Source organism: Maniola hyperantus, chromosome 1 (assembly GCF_902806685.2).
Source record: "Maniola hyperantus chromosome 1, iAphHyp1.2, whole genome shotgun sequence".
Taxonomy (NCBI): domain Eukaryota; kingdom Metazoa; phylum Arthropoda; class Insecta; order Lepidoptera; family Nymphalidae; genus Maniola; species Maniola hyperantus.
Window position 1 is genome coordinate 16,695,128 of NC_048536.1, and position 13,978 is coordinate 16,709,105.

Sequence of the window (13,978 nt, forward strand, 5' to 3'; positions counted from 1 at the left end):
CAATATTGTATACAATTTTCTTGTATAAAACGCAGCAATTTAAATGTTGTTCCTGCACATTGCACAGTATACCGTCTTAGCTTGGTCAATGTGTGCACGAATTTTAAATAAATAGTGTAAATAGACTCCAAATTTGAGCTTTTACTTCGCGATTTATCACAGACTATATACTTTTTTTAGTAAAATAGCAAGCATTGCATAATATTAATAGCTTTTCGTGTGATTTTTCACATGTAACATTGAAATGGTCCATCTCTATATTTTGTGGGCACGGCTTACATTGTACGAGAGACAAAAACCGGCCGGCAAATTGAATTTTCACCGATATACGCTCGGCGCTACGTGTGAGAGACTTGGTGCCTTTATAATACGTGTCTGTGGTTACAATACTGTACACAATTTTCGTATATCGTATTTGCACATGCATTTTACACTTTTGAGTGTAGAATGCTTTTATATAGCTGAAAGTTTATTTAGTGGTAATGTCGGACGTGTGATCCGTTTTACAGTTTTGAAGTTGTTTATTTTATTCATTCATATATTAACTTTATGCTACTTTGAGCTGTGATAGCCTAGTGGTTAGGACGTCCGCCGTCAGAGGTCGGGTTTTCGGAGTTAGGTATGTGCGTTTTAAGTAATTAAATATCACTTGCTTTAACGGTGAAGGAAAACATCGTGAGGAAACCTGCATGCTTGAGAGTTATCCATAATGTTCTCAAAGGTGTGTGAAGTCTGCCAATTCGCATATGGCCAGCGTGGTGGACTATGGCCAAGTCCTTCTCACTCTGATGGGTTGTTCATGATGATGATATTTACTTTTACCTAATGCGTTTTCTGCATCAGTAGCCTAGCTTAGAGTTGTGACCTCTTTCTTCCATTTATCACTACCATGGTGAGGGTTTTAATCTATACCAATAAATGCGAAAGTGTGTTTGTTTGTCCTTCCTTCACGCCCTAACTAAGCAACCAATCGACTTGATTTTTGGCATGGAGATGGTTAAAAGAACGGAAAGTAACATAGGCTACTTTTATCACGAAAAATCAAAAAATTCTCATGGGATTTTTAAAGACCTAAATCCACGCGAACGTAGTGGCGGGCATCAGCTAGTGAGATAATAATGTGGTAGGCTCCGCATAATATTATTACTCGCAAAAAGTTTTTGTTTTTTATTTCAATATTTTTTATTTTCAATTTTAATTAAGTATTTCAATCAGTAAAACAATCAAAGCGACAATACCAGAAAAAGGCACAAAGACGCCTATCTGTATTTGCGCATACTCCGTGTAAATGTCACCCAATAACCGCATTCAACGGCAAACAAAAACCAGACAAACGTAGGCTCACTTACATCCATTACAGTAAGAGCGGGGGCACACGATGCGTTGCGGCGGCGCGGCGCGGCGGCGGTGCGGCGCCGGAGCGGTGTCGCTGCGTCGTCTTACATAGAAATATGTGTGGCATGTCACACGATGCGCTCCGGCGCCGCACCAGACTTGCAACCACTGAGACGAGGCGGGGAGGGGTGAATGCGTTGCGACGCCGTTCAGTTGTTTTTGTTAACATACTGTCCAACGCTGCTACGGCGCCACTGCGACGTAACAACGTTGCGGCGCCGCACCGCTCGTGTGTCCGCTGATACGGTGAAATCTTTGCGGTACGGCGCCGCAACGCATCGTGTGCCCCCAGACTTACATCCATTACAGTAAGTAATGAAAGCCTTGACCCCTCCTCATCTCCGCCTCGAGCTCTCCGCAAACAAGTGCGGCCCATCCCGTTTCAGCTCGATGAATGAACTTTTTTCATTCCGCCCCGCCGTGGCCACTTGAATTACAAATTTTTTCTACCCTCAGCGATATAAAAGTTCCTCTAGATGGGGCGCTTCATATTACAGGATGTTCTATGTCCGCTATAAATAACGCTAAGATTTTGCTAGCGTTCTGGTTACATCCTGTAGAGTTCTATTTCACAATGACCGCTCAGCCTTGGTTGTGGTAGTGAGTGTACCGATAAGCATGGATACGTATCATCATCTTCTTCTTCTTCTTCTTCGCTCTGGGCTGGTTTCCGCACTTAAACGTTTCCGTCTGTTGTGCGTGCATTGCCCCTCCCCGCTGAAGTCTTCACTCCAGCCATCCAAGCTCACTCCAGAAGCCGAATAGACCGCCCAGGTTGCCGAGGGCTTCATGAAGTATCATCATCATCATCATGATCAATTCATCGCCGGCTCACTACAGAGCACGGGTCTCCTCTCCGAGTGAGAAGCATTTTGGCCATAGTCTACCACGCTGGCTATGTGCGGATTGGTAGAATCCACACACTTTTGAGAACATTATTGAGAACTCTCAGGTATGCAGGTTTCCTTACGATGTTTTCCTTCACTATTAAAGCAAGTGACATTTAATTACTTAAAACGCACATAACTCCGAAAAGTTATAGGTGCATGCCCGGGGACCAACCCCCAACCCCCGATTAGAAGGCGGACGTCCTAACCACTAGGCTATCACAGCTTAAATTACGTGTGCACTCACACAAACATAGCTAAACCCATAGAGCAGAAACAAAGAGGAGTTGGCCTAAGCAACTGTGCACTGTGATTTTCAACTAGGTCCTGACGTCATCACTGTGGGCGGGGCCTTAGTTAGTATGCTGTCTGCGTTCGTCAGGTTCACATATATTGAGACTCGTATTATCGGTGTGTTTTCGCGTTTTTAAGAACAAAAGGATGAAGTGTTGTGTTTTATCGTGTCAAAGTTATTCAGACAGACGTTCTGATGCTATGAATGGTATCACATTTCATTTGTAAGTAATTTTATACGTAATTATTAAAATAGTTCTAGATTATTGACATCTAGTGTGAGATAGGTGAACTATGTAGTGACATCAATATATCGATGTTAGGTCGCTAAGCGAGTAGTTTTGCTACTAACCCGCAGATGGAAAATTGAGAAGTGGGCGGCGTTCCACAACCCCTCACCCCGCAAAATGTCACTCGATATTTCATAGGGAAATCTTAATACAACATCTCCTCTTTGTTTCTGCTCTATGGCTAAACCACATGAGTAGATATCCAAACGGTATTCGTGAGTCTTCGTGATATTAGAACATCTTGTACTATTAAGTGCCCCATCTAGTGGATCATTGATATCGTTGTTTGCCCTGGGCAAGTGTTGAAATATCCGGCCCAAACAGCTTTTTATGCCCTGTTTCGAGAATGAGACCAGTGGCGAGTATTGTCTTTGCTTTTGAAAAAATTCCGAGTGATAGCTCGTTCATTATTGCAGATAATGTTAAGATTTTGCGTTCAATGAAGGCCATTGTTTCTGTTGATTTTCCACTGTCATTGTGACTAAATTTGTAGCGTGCACTAAAATTTAGAGTCTTTAAATGTAAAATTCATGTTCCATCCTTTTTTAGCAATATTAAAAAGAAGAGAATGCAGATACCTACTCTAAAAGTTTAGCGAAAAACAACAAAAACAATCAGAGCCAATTGTTTGTTTTAAAAATGTTCTTTCGTAATCCGTAAAGTCGGCATTAGAGTAGGTAAAATTCCTAAAAATATTTTTGCCACATTATAATAAAAACTCACATACAAATGCTAAAATCCGTGTACTAATGCTCACATTAAGAGTACGAGATAATCTCGAAAAAAGTCATTTCCATTTCCAACGGAAAAAGCACGATCTTGCTTTGCATAAAATGTAATTACCTAAAGTATATACAACTATTACAGTATAATATTATGACGATAGCTCTTCTTTTATACAAAACTCTGTATAAAAGAAGAGCAAACAGCAGAGTAGAGAGTCTGTCTGTTTGTCTGTCTGTTGGTCTGTCAAGAAACCTACAGGGTACTTCCCGTTGACCTAGAATCATAAAATTTAGCAGGTAGCTAAGGTCTTATAGCAGACATTCGGGGAAAAATCGGAAAACCGTGAATTTGTGGTTCATCACATAAAAAAAATTACATAAATTGTGGTTACGAACGAATAATTAGTGTTTTCAATTTTCAACGTAAGATAACTATGTCAAGTGAGGTATCATATGAAAGGGCTTCACTTGTGCATTCTAAAACAAGTTTTTATTTATTTTTATGCATCATAGTTTTTAAATTAGAGCCTCAATAGCTCAACCGGTAAAGGAGTGGACTGAAAACTGAAAGGTCGACGGTTCAAATCTCGCCCGTTGCACTATTGTCGTACCTACTCCTAGCACAAGCCTGACGCTTAGTTGGAGAGGAAAGGGGAATATTAGTCATTTAACATGGCTAATATTCTTTTAAAAAAAAATATGTCGAAAAATACGACTGTATTACGGAACCCTCGTTGCGCGAGCCTGACTCACACTTGGCCTGTTTTTATTTTTTTATAGTGTTTTACCTTCACTTCCCAGGAGATTTGATTCATCTTTTTTTCTGCATCCACCTTGCTGCGACCCAATGTAACTCGCTAAAGAGGTAATCAAATAAACAAAACCTCAAACATTCGTATAAAGATGCTTTTGCAGGCTAATTAGGCCTCATTAATAGTCACTTTTAGGCAGTGGTCCGACCGCCGACGATGAACGAGAAACGAGTAGAACTAGAAACTTAAACGAGTTGGCGATCAGCGGAAAGTGAGTGTGTAGTTTCGATAGTTTTGTCGCCGGGCTATAAGCGAGTGTGTAAGTGCGACGAGCGATTACTCACGCCATTTGCCCGCGGTCGCTCAGTCCTGTGCAAACCGAAAGCTGAACGAATATCGCTGAGCGAGTTTATTTTTGAAAGCACGTCGCTCAGCGACAAAACTAGTAAAGCGAGTCGTTGCCGTCAGAGAGCAACTTTTGATATATGCATTTCTTTCGTTTACACGGAATGTATACATTTTTGTGCGTTTCTTGAGAGAGAAAATCGCCGATAGTTAGTCGTTTTCTCGCCGGCGCGGCGCGGTCGGACCACTGCCTTAGTATTCAAAGGGGAAATCCGCTGCGACGACGTCTGTAGCGTCGTGTTTGCACAGGGTTCGTTACACCCACATCTCAGTTAGTTCAGTCTAATCGCGTTCTAATCGTATGCGAATCCCATATGCGAAATTATGCGAATTAGCCGAATATGCATATCGTTTGTACGACGATGAACTTCTGCTCGCGTTCACGTAATTAATTGCGTGGAAACTCGCGCTTTGAAGAGTAGCTTTCGATTTATTGCCTTACTTTATTTTAATGGATTGTGGAACGCATAATTACTGTAATAGCTAGGTACTTACCTACTTATCAGTAGAGAGTTTATAAAAGTCCATTAAAAAATATTTGATAAGTCGATAAAATATTCATAAAAATTTTCTGTTATCTTACTGCCCTTCCTTACTTACTGCCCAGAAACAAATTTTATCCCCACTAGCTTATACTCGCGACTTCGTCCTCGTGGACTACACAAATTTCAAACCCCTATTTCACCCCCTTAGGAACTCAATTTTCAAAATTCTTAACGGATGCCTACGTCACAATAGCTATCTGCATGCCAAATTTCAGCCCGATCCGTCCTGTAGTTTGAGCTGTGCGTTGATAGATCAGTCAGTCAGTCAACTTTTCCTTATATATATATATATATATAGATAGAAGAATAGAAGAATGCCGATCAATCATGAAATTTTCCTTCACTGCTAAAACAAGTGGTATTAGTTGCTTAAAATGCACATAACTCTGAAAACTTAGAGGTGCCCACTGCCAAGGATAGAACCCCCGACCTCCCAAACAGTCCCAACAGAACTTAATAGGTGCCAAAAGCAGGAATTAATACGAAGTAATACCAACAATTAGCAAATTCAGAGTTGTAACACATTACCGAATTATCGTATTAGTGTGCTAATTGCTAATGATAATTGCCTCTGTTTAGCGATTATTTGCAGCATTTCAATAGGACAATTACTATACCTCTTATTTCTAACTAGCTTATGCTCGCGACTTCGTTCGCGTGGACTACACAAATTAATTTTTGTAATCGTATCTACTCCATTTCTTATTTTTGATTTATCTCTTTCTCTAACGCCCTTTTTTGAGTTTTATTTTCTGTATTCCTTGTGTATTATATGTTTTGCAATGTTCAATACAAATTTTCTGCTTGTCCTTTATAATTTAACGCAAAATCGATATAAAATATTAGTACCCTTATTATAAATACGAAAGTGTGTTTGTTTGTTGATTTGTTGGGTTGTCCTTGAATCACGTCGCAACGGAGCAACGGATTGACGTGATTTTTTGCATGGGTATAGTTAAAAACCTGGAAAGTGACATAGGCTACTTTTTATCCCGGGGAATCAAAGAGTTCCCACGGGATTTTTAAAAACCTAAATGTACGCAGACGAAGTCGCGGGCATCATCTAGTCTAAATATATAAAAGAAAAAGGTGACTGACTGACTGACTGATCTATCAACGCACAGCTCAAACTACTGGACGGATCGGGCTGAAATTTGGCATGCAGATAGCTATTATGACGTAGGCATCCGTTAAGAAAGGATTTTTGGAAATTCAACCCTAAAGGGGGTGAAATAGGGGTTTGAAATTTGTGTAGTCCACGCGGACGAAATCGCGAGCATAAGCTAGTATTAAATAAGCTGAATCCACAAGCGATTACATATTAAACACGGCCAGTCACAACGGGGCTCGCTTATTTGCATATTCCCCGAACTGACCAATCTGCATTGCAAACTTCCTCTATACCACGCAAACAATCCTATACTACACTTTCAATTAGACGGAAACATGGCGAGCTCATTGTAAAATTGCTGAGTTAAGATATTATCTAAACTTGTTTATTTTAAATAGAAACGTACTAATTATTAAGTGATAGCTACAATCAATACCACATCCGGCAGGCTCGGGGCCACCTGGGTCGCGCCGGACTACGAGACCTCATAGATCCTCATCGGACACGGCTGTTTCCGGGCGCGCCTGCATAGGATGACGTTGTGCGAGAGCCCGGCGTGCGAGTGCGGCTTTGGCGACGAGGATAGGCACCATGTGCTGTGGGAGTGTCCGAGTGACGATGTTGGATGGGATCGTACGCGGGGAAGCGGGGCCGGTCTTCTACACGGACCTCGTCTCATCGGCGAGGAACTACAACCGGCTACGGGAATTCGCGCACCATTGGCATAAGAGGCGAAGCAGCTCGGAGCGTACAGGTGCCAGGCCGGCACCACGGAGGAGCAGCAGCGGAGATCACAGCTGTGTTAGTGACGTCTAGCCCCCAAGGGGGGAGAGTGAGCATAAGGGACAAGGAAGAGACAAAAATAATTTGTAGGGAGTCAAGAAGGCGCCCCGGGAAAATGCCAAGAGCAAGTACCGAACGGGCGCCCTCCCGCGATTCGGCCCATATAACCGAGAGGTTGGTGGGGCCATGGGAGGTGGAGGGTTGTCCCAGGAATCCATACCACATCCATACTAACATTATAAATGCGAAAGTGTGTCTGTCTGTCTGTTAGCCTTTCACGGCTCATCCGTTCAACCGATTTTGATGAAATTTGGTACAGATTATAGCCTGCATCCCGGAGGACTTTTTATCCCGGAAAATCAAAGAGCTCCCACGGGATTTTCAAAAACCTAAATCCACGCGGACGAAGTCGCGGGCATCATCTAGTTTGGTATATACCTAGATAGCTATTATGACGTAGACATCCGCTAAGAAAGTATTTTTGAAAACTCAACTAAGGGGGTAAAATAGTGGTTTGAAAGGAGATCGCTCGTGAACGGGCCCTCTTTTGTAGCGTCGTGTCAAAACTTAAATATTTTTTTTTAAATGTGTTATTTTTTTTACGATTATGTTTTATAACGACTTTTTTACTCTATTATTGAAAATATCCACAATTACAGTTAGAATCGTAAACATGCATTTATTTTGAAGAAGTATTAATTAAATATAACCTCAATATCAGCAATATAAAAAATAAGATTTCTTTATAACCAGGGTGAATACATAGAAATCGTTTGCAGAATATAAAGAGTTAATTATTTGTCTACAAAATAAAATTAAAACCATAGTTACATAACAATTATATTAGGGGGGGCCCAAAGCTCCTAAGAAAATGGGCAATCTCTTTTGTGTTCACGCGGACGAAGTCGCGAGCATAAGCTAGTATTACATTATAGCATGCACTTACAATGGGAGGGCCTACGAGTATTTGCATTTGCTCTCAACCGGCCTGTCTGCATTGCAAATTGCCTTTACACTATTCAAATAACTGCATAAACATGTCGCCTAACGTTACACAACACACTCTCTAAATAACGTTCGCATGGCTGAATACTGAAAAGTTTCTTAAAGATACCTTTTGCGGATAATTCATATCCCGATGATCGGGATATCGACCGGCGCGGCGGCGGGCGGGGTGATTACGTATCGCGCGCAGAGGCGGATTAACTGTCGAGAGCGCCCTAGGCAAGCATCTCATAGGCGCCCCTCTAGCAGCCATATTAAAAAATACTAACTAACTTTGAAAGGACGATGAATCGTGTAGGTATAGTCCGCGACATGTTGAGATGGCAATCGGGGTATGAGGTCGGGGGACGCCCCGCCCACACGCACGTTCCCACGCTCACCCGCCCCGGGCTTGCGCGGGGGCTGTGTGGGTGTGGGGGCATTTCCTACTCGATTGCCATCTGTCACGTAGATACTATAATTGCAAAGCTGGTAGTTGGTGATTATACTAAGTGAACAAGTGAAGACTTCACACTTTGCTTTATTAAAGAAGAGGCGGTCACTCCAAGATTTTGCATAGAAACCCAACTCTACATGATCACGCGCGCCCCTTCTCAATCTCGCGCCCCTAGGCAAGTGCCTAGTTTGCCTTAGGGATAATCCGCCACTGATCGCGCGACAAGCTTGCGACGGGCATAAATCTCGCGATCATGGCTGTCAAAAGTCACACGTAACAGCGGCTACAGAGAGACAGCAATAGCCACAAAGCGAAATAAGAAGAAGAAAGACAGCAAATGAACTGTCGCATTGCTAGTGCTGTCGCGTTGCTGTCGCTACTGCAACGTTTTACGTTATCACCCCGCGGGTCCTCATATCACAGGTCATGCCTGAAAGCCAGCGCTGCAGTCGACTAAAAGCTGAGGCAGCGCTCAGTTCAACCAAAATAGATATTTAGCTAGATTTAAGAAGTGGGTACCTGGGTCTCGGGGATCCAGGCCCAGGGAGCATAAACTTTGGTCAGCTCCTTGGTTCCCCGAGGACTATGGTAGGTACTCTATCTGTTCGTAGGATATTTTATTTCATTTCCATTATTCATATAGCGAAATGATAAAACTGTCTTTAATTTTTTTATTTTTTTTTATTAAGAATATTAGCCAAATTGCTGACTTATATTCCCCTTTCCCCTCCAATAAAGCGTAAAGCTTGTGCTAAGAGTAGGTACGACAATAGTGCAACGGGTGGGATTTGAACCGGCAACCTTTCGGTTTTCAGTCCGCTCCTATAACCGTTGAGCTATCGAGGCTATTTATTTCTATAAATTCACGATAGGTACTTTTAAATTTTGATAGGTTTAGGTTTCTGGTGTGTTTCTGAATTAGGAGGCGCGTGAATCGCATAGCAATGCATGCTGGGCAAAGTAAGTAGGTATATGGAAAATAATTAAGGAATTCGTATCAACGAAATGCACGAAATGTAAGCGCATGCTTCTACTGCTGAAAATTAACTTTTTTGGGGATTATCTTTGCACTTTTAATGAAGGTATTAGTGCACCGATTTAAACATTTTTTGCGTTCTTTTCGGCGTAATACATGAAATTATTGTACAGCGGAGGATTTTAAAGCTTAATGCATACTTTTAGTTAAAGTAAAACCCTAATGTTTAAGAATTAAAATATTATACAAAATATTCGCAATGTTTCGTTAATTTCGACATTGTTAAAATGTTAAGACATTGTACCTATTTTCTATTTTGATTTAGGTAACCATAGGTTGATGCCTTCATACTGGTTGATTGTGCATAGGGCGATGCCTTCATACTGGTTGATTGTGCATGGGGTGATGCCTTCATACTGCTTGATTGCGCATAGGGTGAGACCTTCATATTGGTTGATTGTGCATGGGGTGATGCCTTCATACTGGTTGATTGTGCATAGGGCGATGCCTTCATACTGGTTGATTGTGTTAACTGGTAACAACTTATCAACTATAAAAGTACCTACATGAATTGTTAAGCATTAACAATTCATGTAATATACAGTAGGAAATTGTTAGTCGGTTCACTCAATGTTTGATTAAAAATTGCATTAGGCACTTTTCCTCTGGTCGACAAGGTTCTGGCACCGGTCCCACGAACGGCACGGCAATTGCAAAAACCGTTGCTATACCGTCATTGTTGCTGGCGATTGGAAAAATAACATTAGTCATACACTTATTTTGCCGTATCGAAGCTGGCAAATGATCGCACGCACGATCGGACGCACGTCCGAATTTCTAGTTTAAAAAAATCAGAACAACGAACGGCAAGTTCAGATTATATGCATAATAAAATGAACTCGTATAATTTAGAAAATTTCTTACCGTATTCAAAACTATTTTGTGAACATTTAAGTGCTCTGCACGCTAGACAAAAGCGTGGTTCATTATGCAAAGTGCACTATCGCTTAAAGATGTATTAATAAAATTGTGCGGCGCACATTTTAGGCTGGACTTTTTACTTTAGTCTAGTGTCGGTCGCACATTATTTGTGCACGCACCGAAATAGCTTAGAGCGCTGCACGTGCCCAAGTATCTCACTATCACTCTGTCGGTAAAATTAATTCTCGTGGAAAAAATTAAAAGACTTATTTTAAACATTTTAAAACAAGCCTTTTAATTTCGTCCGCATTTATTTAGGTTCTTTAAATCCCGTGAAAACACACTGTTTCTTTTCCGCACTGAGACAAGGTTTTCAACTGTACTAGAGAACTCCCCGCCGGATCACTCCAGCCATCCGAGCTCCTTCCAGAATCTTAGCTGAAAAATGCGGTGCTGGTAGTGCATTTGACTAGTGCTATAGTGTGCGATCAGTAATAGGCCAACCTTTTTGATTTAGGTCAAACACGACCTTTGGCGCAACCGCAGAGTATTACGACAGCTTTTAGCCGGCAAGGGCTTTTAGCAAAATGCTGTGCCGGCAGTGCATTGGCCAGTGCTGTAATGTGCGATCAGCATTTAGGCCAGTCTTTTTGCTTTAGGCTAAACACGACTTTTGGCGCAACCGCAGAGTAATACGGCAGCTTTTAGCCAGCAAGGGCTTTTAGCAAAATGCTGTGCCGGCAGTGCATTTGGCTAGTGCTGTAATGTGCGATCAGCATTTAGGCCAGTCTTTTTGCTTTAGGCTAAACACGATCTTTGGCGCAACCGCAGAGTATTACGGCAGCTTTTAGCCGGCAAGGGCTTTTAGCAAAAATCAAATATGCATCGCGAAATTGGAGCGCCCGTTGATTTTGATAGCCCACTTGGTCAAAGTATGGCTGTTTATTTCCTTTTTCAGTGGTTAAAGCAGTGATGATGTTTTAAAAATATTATATAAAATGGTAGATATGTAAGCAAAGCACGGGCACGCATCTCTAACTTTTTGGAGTTATGGGCGTTTTAAGCAACGGTAGATAATAGGTATCACTTCCTATAACGGTGTAGGAAGGAAAATAAAACCAAAGACTAAAAACTGGCTAAATCACAAGTACCAACGAAAATCTAGAACAATTTCAGCGGTGTTACCCACCGGTGGCCGTCGGCTTAGCATCGGTTTTTAATACCGGGATCAACGTAATCCGCCTCCCGAAGATCTGCGAGTACAATCTCGGTATTAGCGCCACTCCTTTTACGAAACAATAAGAAACGGCAAGAATACTTTCTTGCGATTTTAAAAATGTAAACCTCTATTTCCGCCTTGAGCGCCGTTTCTGCTGATCTTGGTCTTGACAGAATAAGCTATCAGGTAAACAATTCGTGTCATTGGCCTTTTGTTGCTAAATAAATGATAGACTCTTGAGTCTTGACAAAACGAAAATTAACCGAGAATATTCTCAAATAGATAGAAAAAGAAGTAGATAAAAGTTTGACGGCAACGCATCGGCGGCTCCTCTGGTGCTGCAAATGTTCATGGGCGGCGGTAATCACTTAACATCAGGTGACCCGCCTGCTCGTTTGCTCGCTATATCTATATATTAAAAAAAAAGTAGGTAGTAGGTACCTACTAGCAAAATTGAGTAAACTGCAAATTTTTGTGATTCTTCTCACTCCGTATCTAACATTATAATCTATATATATAAAAGGAAAAGGTGACTGACTGACTGACTGACTGACTGAATGACTGACTGACTGACTGACTGATCTATCAACGCACAGCTCAAACTACTGGACGGATCGGGCTGAAATTTGGCATGCAGATAGCTATTATGACGTAGGCATCCGCTAAGGATTTTTGAAAATTCAACTCCTAAGGGGGGTTTTTAGGGGTTTGAAATTTGTTTAACTAGTCACGCGGGCGAAGTAAATAAAGAAATTATGTCAAAATAGCAAACAAAAAAAAAAATCACGTCAAATCCACCAGGGGCGTCTCGAGTTCAGATGTTCCTATTATATTTTCTCCGTGATTCGTGACTCCCCACTAGGTTAGATAGATAACTAAAAAGCGAGTCACCAGAAGCCGCTGGACACAAGAGCAAAATATTATGGACCAGCTTATTCCCGCGACTTCGTCCACACAGACTACACAAATTTCAAACCACTATTTTACCCCCTAAGGGGTTGAAAATCCTTTCTTAGTAGATGTCTAGTAGCGGACTATACGCCTAGCAATAAACGACCATATCTGTTCAAACCATCATAAGTTGATGCCCTGTGGTTCAAACGACAATGTATCTTAATCAAAATAAATCCAGGTTAAAATGTATGCATTTTCAGAATTTTCCTGGTCTCAGGTACAGCATCAGCACCAAAGAGGTCCAAATTGCAGCGTCACTCATCGCGGTCGCACAAAGCAAAGCAAGTTGTCATCCATTTTGAAACCTACCGCTGCCACTTCACTAACTGAGGACTTGTTCCTTTTCAGGGTTCCGTACCTCAAAAGGAAAAACGGAACCCTTATAGGATCACTTTGACTGTCTGTCGGTCTATTAAGAAACCTACAGAGTACTTCCCGTTGACCTAGAATCATGATATTTGGCAGGTAAGTAGATCTTATAGCAGACATTAGGGGAAAAATCTGAAAACCGAATTTGTGGTTACATCACACATAAAAAATTTAATTGTGGTCATGTATTTTCATTTTTCGAAGTTCGATTACTATACCGAGTGGGGTATCATAATATGAAAGAGCTTCACCTGTGCATTCTAAAACAGATTTTTATTTATTTTTATGCATCATAGTTTTTGAATTATCGTACAAAATGTCAAAAAAATACGACTGTGGTACGGAATCCTCGTTGCGCGAGCCTGACTCGCACTTGGCCGATTTTTATATAATTGTTTCAACCTTTTCCAACCCATTACCTATCTACTTGACTTCGTCATTTGCTTTCAAGTGTGTCATCGTGCTGATTCGCAAATGTGGCCTTTTGTTTTATGAAATGGAAAAGAATCGTTGTACTTACACTTTGATCTACATTTATTAAAGGAGAAACTGACTGACTGACATCAAAGTATAGCTAAATTGAATTTGGAAACTTGATCTATGACCTGACCTGGGGCGGGATAATTAGTCATTACCACAGATTAGAGAAACTACTAATCATTATAAATAATATCTGTCCCGGCTGTACTTACGTGTTTAATCGACGTTAGCCCGACTAGTTTCGAACCCATTCGGGGTCCTTTTTCAAGGACAACCAAGGCGCGTGCGCGAACTGACTCCCTTAAAAAAGGACCCCGGATGGGTTTGAAACTAATCGGGCTAACGTCGACTAAATAGTAAATACGTGACTAAATACAGCCGGGACAGATATTATTTATACTTATATATTTTTTTAAATCTCTTCACATATT